Below are 10980 nucleotides of genomic sequence, written 5' to 3'. Positions count from 1 at the left end.
CACCAAGGTCTCTGCAGAGGGGAGTGAATTCTGAGCAAACACAAGGTTGCACAAGGAGCCTGGCAAGTCAGCCAGCCACTTAACATTCTCTCCTGGTGTCCTGTAATAAAGGACACTAGAGTGATTCTAGCTTCTCCTCTCCTGCTGACTCACAGGGAACCTGATAGTAATTCTTTACATAACATCATATGGATCTTTTCTAAAAATGAAGTGATGTGGAACATCTTAGAGAATCCCTAGGTCTGTACCATTGAAATATTTCCTTAATAAGTTTTCCTTCTCTGGGCTCATCCCTTCCATGTGTTTATCACTAATAAATACATCTTTCTAAAATAACTCTCCAGTGTCACCTCCATCTTTGACAATGGCAGCCAGATCTTCTTTTGTTTAGCCCCCTAGCCTGATATTCAGGGTCCTCCTCAGTGTGGTACCAGGCTACAAAGTAGCCTGTCAAATCATGCAGTTTCAGCCTTTATTCCTCCATTTATTCACCCATCTGTCTGTTAACTCAACACTTATTGCATGCCTACTATATGATAGATGCCAAATATTTTTCAAGTGAATTAACTATATCTCTGCCCTTAGAAAGCTCTCAATAGAGTTTGATATTGAAACTCCAACTAGAAATCTTAATTTATCTACTTAAAAATTAATTGCAATATATAGTGGAACTATATGTAGATTTGTTCTGTATTTTCCAGGTCTCCTGTAAATGTGCTGTACTTTCATAATTAAAAAAAATTTTAAAGCAAAAAATAAAAGCTCTCAATAGAGGCTATAACATTATATAATAGTTTCTATAAAAGATATGTCAACAAAATGCCCTAGAATCATAGAGGAGGCTGATATCAGCAGTCCTCTCCTCTCAATCTTGCTATGTCCTGCTTCCCGCCCCCGTCCACATGACCTTATTCAAGTCCTTACCACTTTCAATAGCCTACTTTTCTACCTACTTTTTCACCCCAGCCCACAGCACTCTCTTCTTCCCCCAACTCATAGTCTTCATTGTGCATACCAGTACTTGAGACTTAAATATTGTTAGAATAATCCATCAAACACTGCGACATTTCTCAGTGTTGTCATGTTGATTATTTAGCTTATCATCTATATATTCTGTCTCCACGTTCCTTGACCTCATACTAACCAGTTACATCTGCAATGACCCTATTTCCAAATAAGGTCATGTTCTAAGGTTGTAGGAGTTCAAACTTCAACTTATCTTCTGAAATAAATGACACAAACCCAAAACACCATGCAAGGTCTGTAAGAATGGAAGGGACTCTTGGAGGGCAGTCACTCCAACAGAGTAAACTTGCTTTCAAATTTTGCAAGTAGACAGTATTGCAAAAATTCTAGAGTCTGTTCATAGTCTGGGGAAGCTGCAGGTGGCATCTAATCATGTTATCTAGATGTTATCCTGAACCTTGCCATGCTCTTCTGATTCCTTTTCCCTCCCTGATGAGGAGGGGGAAGTATAGTACAGTATGACCCAGTCATGGTCCAGAAGGAGCTGATCATCATCCATGATCAGTCATATCAATACCAAGGGACTAATGTTCAGACAAGACTGTCCTGCATCAGACCAGTAACGGGAGAATAAGGGCATGGATGGCCACTGTGACTTTTCTTTCTGGTTCAACAGATATATTAGAGATCTCTTTTCTCTTCTAAGTGTGCAATATAAAGAGTACTCATTTCAGCAGAAACAAGTGGTTGGGCTAAGGGGCACTTAGTAAACTAGACCAGAAGTCATTCTATAGCATATCCCTTAGTGGATAAACCCTAAAGTCAGATTGGCCCAAGCTGGCAAATAACACTGTCACAGAAAGCGATGAACACATTGAGCTGGTAGAGTTCTGGCTTGCTGTAGGCACTGAATCAACTCAATGTTTGAGGAAGGAGTGAATCTCCTGTACTAGAAAGTATTGATCTTGGAAATTATGCAAAGGTCACTGGAATACAAAGAAATTCTTTATTTTAAAACAATTCTAAAAATGAGATGAATCAGATTGAAAGGATAAGATTGGGGAAATGACAGATGATAAAAAAATGAGAACAATTAAGACAAAAAGTATGAAAGAAAACAATGGAATCAAAAAAGCATGTGGCATAGGGCAAGGTGGAGGGAAAGGAGGAATAAAAACAAGAGGGGAAGAAAGCAAAGGTATAGGAGCAACTAACACATTTTAAATGTGTATTCTGTGGCATAATTTGGCCTGGAGAACACCCTCTCTTTTCAGCACAGCCATGGTCTACACTGCTTTCTTTAGGAATAGCTTGTCTACCAATTTCATCTCTCATGCTGTCCAACGCTCCAAGTTCCTTTGGAGTTTAGCCCTTGGCATTTCAACTTCCTCATGGGCTGTGTGCATGTTTCTGAAATCTGAAATACATACTGTCTGACTATTTGCTCATTATCCTAATTACTCACAATTAGAGACCCCAACAGCCTTGACTTAATTCACAAATGGCAAATGAAAAATCCCTCATTAAATGTTCTGGTCATTTCTGTCAAATAACAGATGCCCGGGAGCACAACTAAGATTCACATGTAAACATCACTGATGTGGTTTAAAAAAAAAAAAAAAAAAAAGACCTACCCTCCCAAACCCTCCACCCCCAAGAGAGAAGTATTTCTCAACTGAATTGCTGCTGCTGCTGCTAAGTCGCTTCAGTTGTGTCCGACTCTGCGCGACCCCATAGACAGCAGCCCACCAGGCCCCACCGTCCCTGGGATTCTCCAGGCAAGAACACTGGAGTGGGTTGCCATTTCCTCCTCCAATGCATGAAAGTGAAAAGTGAAAGTGAAGTCGCCCAGTCGTGTCCGACTCTTAGCGACCCCATGGACTGTAGCCTACCAGGCTCCTCCGTCCACGGGATTTTCCAGGCAAAGTACTGGAGTGGGTTGCCATTGCCTTCTCCGCTCAACTGAATTAGACACTCCTAAAAAAATGGTTTGGCTCTCCAACATTTTTTACCTTGAGGGGATTTATACAGTGTTGAAGAAGGGTTTTTTCCCTTCAGTTACAAACTGTAGGTTCAGATTTTGTTCCAGCCAGCACATACAATATCTGTGTGTGGTTTCTGTAGCATTCAATACTATTTTTTTTTATTAATCATTACTGGTATCTCAATGTGATTAAGCTGACCTACTTAATCACATTGATACCCTAAAACCTCAGGGTATCAGGTAGATAGGCATTTATTTGCCAGAATGTAGCCTGCTAGTCACATTGTCTCTGATCTCATCTAAAGAGTTCTACCCTCTTCCCAGGTGGCTCAGTGATAAAGAATCCACCTGCCAATGCACAAGACGCAGGAGATGCGGGTTTGAACCCAGGATGGGGAAGATTCCCCTGGAGGGAGAAATAGCGACCCACTCTAGTATTCTTGCCTGGAAAATGCCATGGAAAAAGGAGCCTGGCTGGCTGCAGTCCATGGAGTTGCAAAGAGTCAGAGGTAAATGAACACACCCTGAAAAATTAAAATAATTCTGTAATATGGCTGTGAGTGTTCATCAGGACACAGGAGCCTCCAGTGGGATTTTATTTCCTTTCCCAGCAGGCTAAGTGCTTCTGACTTATTGGGATGATTGCTGCCATCCTCTCACTTTCTCGTCAAGCATAAAGGGCATATGAACGGATGTCTCTGCTAAGTCATCACTCAGTGCATCAGTTTGCTGCAATGGACCGGAAAGGGTTTTATCTTAAAAAGAGTTTTTGCACTTCTTTCGCAAATTGTATGTCACTAGAAGTCCTTGACAGTGCCAATTGATACTGACCTACGGCTGCCAAACCTCCTTTCTCGAGATACAGTCTCTTCAGCCTCACTGATAAAAATGCCTTAGTTTCTTCAGCAAAGAATGGAGTCCGTCCACGGGGCTGGCATCAGATTGGGAGAGCCGCTGCTCTCCACATCATCCAGAGCCACGAGGAAGGACCACTCAGGTAGGGGGCGCTGCTTCCTGACTCTCCCTAAGATAAACCCACATCAGTTGAGGGAGCCTGTTCCTTACAAACACCTTGAGCGTGGCATGGAGCCTGACACCTAGTAGGAGATCAGTAAATCTTGGCTAACATAGTAAGTACTAATTAATAACATCTACTAATTACTGTGAATTAATGAATACAAAATTGTCAAAGACACAGTTTCTCTAAGCTTATTCCTTTTACCACAGAGGGGAGACTAGTTTTCTTCTCAAAATTAGATTTTGTACCCAAACAAAATGCCTCTTTCACCTTACCCTAATCCTGGCCCTAATTAAAAGATTCCAAAGAAAAAAATTTACGTAATTTTACAGAGCTTTGCAGGAATAATTCTGATGAAGAACCATAGGTTAAAAAAAAATAATCGTAGATTAAACTTTCATACATAAAACAAGCTACCTTTAGTGTTGGTTACTTGTATACACAAGTGTGCTCCAAATTCAGGAAGGATTTAAGTACTTCTTACAAGCAGAACCCAGAAAATCATATCTGTGCTTTCCTGAATTACAAACAGGTGAGCTCTTCACTGTGCATTTCTACCAGGGGAGATGAAATGTTAGTCAAATATGGGACCACATCTTCACTTGTGTTTCCCCCGAGCCTAGGAGTGTGTTTAGGATGGAGAAGGCAATATTGATGTAATTCATAAAATCTTGGAATCATAACATTCAGGGTTCAAATTCTAGCCCCCCATTTACAACTATGTGATCCCATTTGACCTCTCTAATCCTCACTTTCCTAAAAAAAGTTATGGCAATACTCCCCTTGCAGGTTCATTATACATGTTAGAGGAGATGAATTATGTCATCCAACATTTAGTAGGTGCTCAGTAAGTATCTTTCAAGTGGAATTCCCCCGGATCATTAATTTTCTCTTCAGTTGTTCTGAAGCAGGAGTTCTACTTTCGCAGTTTCTCATTTTGCAATTTGTGTGCGCCGTGCTCATCCCATCACAAGGGTGATACAATGTTCTCCCAAAGAATTATTGTTCCAAGAATGTTCCAAGGATGGCTCTTTAACTTTTCTAACAGAGGGCCATTTCAATATCTGTTTCATTAAATAAAGGTCAGTAGGGCAATATTCACCCTAAACCCATTTGAACCACAGTGAGTTGTACACTTGCCCTTCAAAATGGCTTTACATTCTCAGCTCAGGGCCATGAAAGTTGACATATTCATTTTGAGAATATATTATAGGCTCATTGCCACATCAGAACTTTAATTTTTCTGAATGACAAATCAATTAAACACATTTTGCTTTAATTTTTTTGCCTAAGATCCAAGTTGAATTCTGGAAACAACTTCTGTTCTGGTGCCATATTATGGAATTTTTTTTTCCAGTTGATACTTCTGTTTTTTACCACCCATGTCTACTTCAGAGTCATTAACAAGCATGAACCGCTCATAGATTTAATGTGGTCTTTGGAAGAAATGAAAAATGATGGGATTTGGAGCAAGGACCCAGCAATCATAAAATTCCTTTGAAGCTGCTGAGAAAGAACAAGTTCCTTGTAGGAAGACAATGTGTTTCAGAATATTCACAAATAGATTTTTATAAGTGCTAATGCTGATGAGAGTATAGAGAAATGGCCTCACTTATCTTTTACAGGTGAATGCAAACTGGTACTATAGGTATAATTTGACCATGTTAACCAAAAATGGGTATTCAGAGCATCTAGGAAATTATCCTAAGGAAATGATCATAAAGATACATCTATATAATTTTTGTTGGCGGTGGGGGAGGGGTGCTTCCCTTGTGGCTTAGCTGATAAAGAATCTGCCTGCAATACGGGAGACCTGGGTTCGATTTATGGGTTGGGAAGATCCTCTGGAGAAGGGAAAGGCTATCCACTCCAGTATTCTGGCCTGGAGAATTCCATGGGCGGTATAGTCCATGCGGTTGCAAAGAGTTGGACATGACTGAGCAACTTTCACTTTCACATAATTTTTCATACTGTCAATTTTAATGGTTAATTTGGAAACATTCTAAAATTAACAAAAAATGATCAATTAAGTGAAATATGGTACATCATTTAATGGATTTTTGATGGGAAAGTATTTTGTCCTTTCCATGTAGAAGAGCTTTCTATGTAGGAAATATTACTTCTTCCAATCTTGTTGGAACACCCCCGTGAGTCACATCTTCTTGTTTCTTGAGACAATATCTGCCCTCTCCTTTCTATGAAGCTTTATTGGTGAACAGATTGCGTCCAAGAGGAACTAGATTCATGCAAAAGGATAATGAAGATGGAAACATTCTAAAAATGGTTTAATTACATATGTATTTTAATATTCTATGATGGTGTGCATTAAATTGTGGAGAGTGATTATCCTGGATAATGGGATTAAAAAGAGTTGTTCATGTTCCCTTAATGATTTGGATATTCTACAAACTTTTATCAAGGGAGGAAGAATACTTATTTTGAAATTTAAAAAAGGAAAAATTATTGCTGTCCCCATGCATAAATACTGTGAAGCTAGAGTGATGGCAAATTAAGTTTGCTAAACATTAATTGAAACCTGTGTAATTAATAAAGCAGTGGCGAGATTATAAAATAACTATAAGCCAACATCTGAAATCACTGTGTGCTTCCAAGGAGGACTGCCTCAGAGACTCATCTACTATGGATTATGTCATTGTTACTGGCAATACAAGGTAATCTTAACTTCAGTTCAGTTCTGTTTAGTCACTCAGTCATGTCCCACTCTGTGACTCTATGGACTGCAGCATGCCAGGCTTCCTTGTCCATCACCAACCTCCGGAGTTTACTCAAATTCATGTCCATGGCGTCGGTGATGCCATCCAACCATCTCATCCTCTGTCGTCCCCTTCTCCTCCCACCTTCAATCTTTCCCAGCATCAGGGTCTTCTCAAATGAGTTGGTTCTTCACATCAGGTGGCCAAAGTATTGGAATTTCAGCCTCAGCATCAGTCCTTCCAATGATTATTCAGGACTGATTTCCTTTAGGATTGACTGGTTTGATCTCCTTGCAGTCCAAGGGACTCTCAAGAGTCTTCTTCAACACCACAGTTCAGAAGCATCAGTACTTCAGCGCTCAGCTTTCTTTATAGTCCAACTCTCACATCCATACAGGACTACTGGAAAAACCATAGCTTTGACTAGACAGACTTTTGTTGGTAAAGTAATGTCTGCTTCTTGACTTACTCATATATTTTAGAAAGGATTAATGTTAGAAAATATTCAATTATCTTTCTTTTTTTTTGTTGGGTGCACGTGATGGCAAAGAACTTATTTGATGTGGAAATTCTACAGTTTACAGTATGTCACATCACACGGAGAAAAACTGAGTACCAGAGGCCTAGGGCTCAGATGGCTCCCTAATCAGTGGTTTCAATGGCATAATAGTGTCCCTAAGGAGACACAGGGTTTGCATAATGACTGCTGCTGCTGCTGCTGCTAAGTCGCTTCAGTTGTGTCTGACTCTGTGCGACCCCATAGACAGAAGCCCACCAGGCTCCCCCGTCCCTGGGATTCTCCAGGCAAGGACACTGGAGTGGGTTGCCATTTCCTTCTCCAATGCATGAAAGTGAAAAGTGAAAGAGAAGTCGCTCAGTTGTGTCCGACTCTTAGTGACCCCATGGACTGCAGCCTATCAGGCTCCTCCGTCCATGGGATTCTCCAGGCAAGAGTACTAGAGTGGGGTGTCATTGCCTTCTCCATGCATAATGACTATTTAAGATTTATTCTGCCTAATCACTGCTGCTTGTAATTAGAAAGAATCATAGCATTCTAAGCAGATCTATAACTTGAGAGAGGAGAAAGTTTGTTCTTTTTTTTTTTTTTAACCTTTTGTCAAATGAGGTCTTAGTTTCCTGACCAGGGATTGAACCCGTGACCTCAGCACTGGAAGCATGAAGGGAATACTAGGGAATTTCTGAAAAGGTTGCCCTTTTTAAAAAAAAAAAAGGACTTGACTATACTCTGGATCCAAGCAAACCATTAGATTATTTTGTAGAGCTGAAATGGGTAAAGAAACTATCAAAAATTGGCACCTACCAAAGTGGTTCTTAAACATTGCTTAGGTGCAGAAAGCCTGGTGGGCTACAGCCCATGGGGTTGCAAAGAGTCGGACATAACTGAAGTGTCTTGGCATGCGTACAGGGCATGTAGTGGCCTTCAGCTTCTTCACCATCTGCACAGTATGAGGGTAATACTAAGCCCTGAAAGATCATGGCCTTGAATCTACATCATCTAAGAAGCTGGGCTGTTTAAATGGAGAAATTTAGCCTTCAAAATGTTCAGGGGAACTAGGTTTATAAAACAACTTGCAGGAATGATGTGCTCATTTCTGCCAATAACTCAGTAATTTGCATTTTAATCTGTGTGCTTTACAGTTACCATAGCAGTGAAAGATCCTCAGTCAACAGGATTATGTCAATTTCAATGACGGTGAAATCAACAGTTAAGCTAATTTGAGGTCATGGAAATTAAATTTACTGTCAGCAATAGTGCTGCAACCTATTGTGTAATTAAAGCTTTCTGTAAATGTTAACTAAATGGCAACCTGCCTGAAAACAAAAAACAAGACCTTATGAAAAGTGAGCTTTGTTTTTCCATTAACAGAAGACCCAGTTTTCGTCACAGTTCTTGGTGGAAGGGATTATGTAAAGAGTAGAGAACTCTGGTCTATCTGGAGTCAGACGTTTTCTTAAGTCATCTTCCTGTTCTTTGACATATCAGAGAATCAGAAATGAGACCTGCATTCACCATGCAGCCTGTACAACCTTACTGATGACAGATCTACAGATGTGACTAGCTTTTAGCAAATCTTTTTGTTTCCGTGATCATGTGGAACATTGATCTTGGTTCCTGGGTTGAGGCAGCAGATGTATGAAGCTGAAAGCTGGGTGGGTGTTGTAGTCCTGTCAGGGACCTGCAGCCATCACCATATAAAGTTTTGCACATCCCACATCAAGGTGAGCTCTAACTACACTGATCAAATTTGGCCTTTTAAAAACTAACTTGAAGGCACACACTTCTATAATTAAAGTAAATAACCAACAAGGTCTCACTGTACAGCACAGGAAACTCTGTTCATTACTCTGTAATAACTTAAATGGAAAAAGAATTTGAAAAAGAATAGTGCAAGGAGATCCAACCAGTCCATTCTGAAGGAGATCAGCCCTGGGATTTCTTTGGAAGGAATGATGCTAAAGCTAAAACTCCAGTACTTTGGCCACCTCATGCGAAGAGTTGACTTATTGGAAAAGACCCTGATGATGGGAGGGATTGGGGGCAGGAGGAGAAGGGGACGACAGAGGATGAGATGGCTGGATGGCATCACTGACTCGATGGGCGTGAGTCTGAGTGAACTCCGGGAGTTGGTGATGGACAGGGAGGCTTGGCATGCTACGATTCATAGGGTCGCAAAGAGTCAGATACGATTGAGCAACTGAACTGAACCGAACCAAATCACTTTGCTGTATGCCTGAAACTAACACATTGCTAATCAATTATACTCCAATATAAAATTTTAAAAAAGCAAAATAAAAAGTAACTTGAAAACAAACAAATTTTATGTTTTTCTTTATGATCTCAACCTCTAACCCTGCCTCCTAGAAGTCTAAACCATAATAAGACTCCCAGGCCTGGGTACCACAGGGATTTCTCGAATCACCCTTGCTCAAGTCCACCCAGAAAGGGTCTATCTGTAAATCTAAGCCTCTTTCTCATTGTTTCAACTCTTTTGGGTCCAGACAGTTTGGGACAAGTGGTAAAGAGGTTAATACATTCTCATAATGGCACAAAGTTGAAGTTCCTGAGTCCAGTGACCTCAAGCAAACATTCCCTGACCATCCCAGGTCAGAGAACTCTTCCTTCAGAGGGTCCGAGTGAACACTGCTGTGCTTCAGCCCGTAAACAAGCAACACATGACACAAGGAGCTGTTGGGTACATTGTTTGCTCAGCTAACTGCAAATTCAATTAAGAGCCATATCCATATTTCACTGTATCTCCTAGGGGTTGACTGATTCAGTTCAGTTCAGTTCATTTCAGTTCAGTCGCTCAGTTGTGTCCGACTCTTTGCGACCCCATGAATCGCAGCACGCCAGGCCTCTCTGTCCATCACCAACTCCCGGAGTTCACTCAGACTCACGTCCATCCAGTCAGTGATGCCATCCAGCCATCTCATCCTCTGTCGTCCCCTTCTCCTCCTGCCCCCAGTCCCTCCTAGCATCAGAGTCTTTTCCAATGAGTCAGCTCTTTGCATGAGGTGGCCAAAGTACTGGAGTTTCAGCTTCAGCATCATTCCCTCCAAAAAATCCCAGAGCTGATTACAGGATGATTTTCTAAGTCATTTTCTTACATTCAACACATAATGTGTTTTTTGCTGATTATCAGGGCAGTTTTTGAATAAATAAATAAATAGAAAAAACAGAATGAGACATTAGGACCTTAGTTAGTAATACCTTAGGAAGAATTAGTGAGAGAGATTTAGCAGAAAGGCCATACAGTTGAAAGAAATGTGTGTTGCTCTGGGACTCTATGAAACTAGATTTAAATTCTCCACCAAACAGCTAATTTGCTAAATGATGTTAGAGAAATCATTTCATCTTTGGTTTCCAGTATTATTGTAAATAAAATGCAGGATTTGGAATAGATGATTTCTCTAGGACTTTAGAAGAGAAAATTACTAGGAATGGAATATGACTTCAAGTTTTAGTGACGGCTAACTCTACAAGAGAGTGAGTCCCCACAGAACCCACCCAGCTTAAAAGAAAAGAAGAGTTCTCTCAACAAAGAAAGTGGTTCATTCTAGTAGAGTTTTGAAATACATAGTTGGAGTTGGTTAGATATTATTTAGAATTTTTTACATCTATGGTTTCAAGTGAAATCAGTCCAATTGTCTTTTCTTATCTTTATTGGACTTTGGAATCAGTGTTAAATAACCCTCATGATGTGAGTTGGAATCAATATGTTTGTCTTTTCCCAACAGTTTCCTAAATTTATCAATATCTATTTTTTCCAACTGTC

Source organism: Bos mutus, chromosome 1 (genome assembly GCF_027580195.1).
Source record: "Bos mutus isolate GX-2022 chromosome 1, NWIPB_WYAK_1.1, whole genome shotgun sequence".
Taxonomy (NCBI): domain Eukaryota; kingdom Metazoa; phylum Chordata; class Mammalia; order Artiodactyla; family Bovidae; genus Bos; species Bos mutus.
This window is presented reverse-complemented; position numbering follows the sequence as displayed.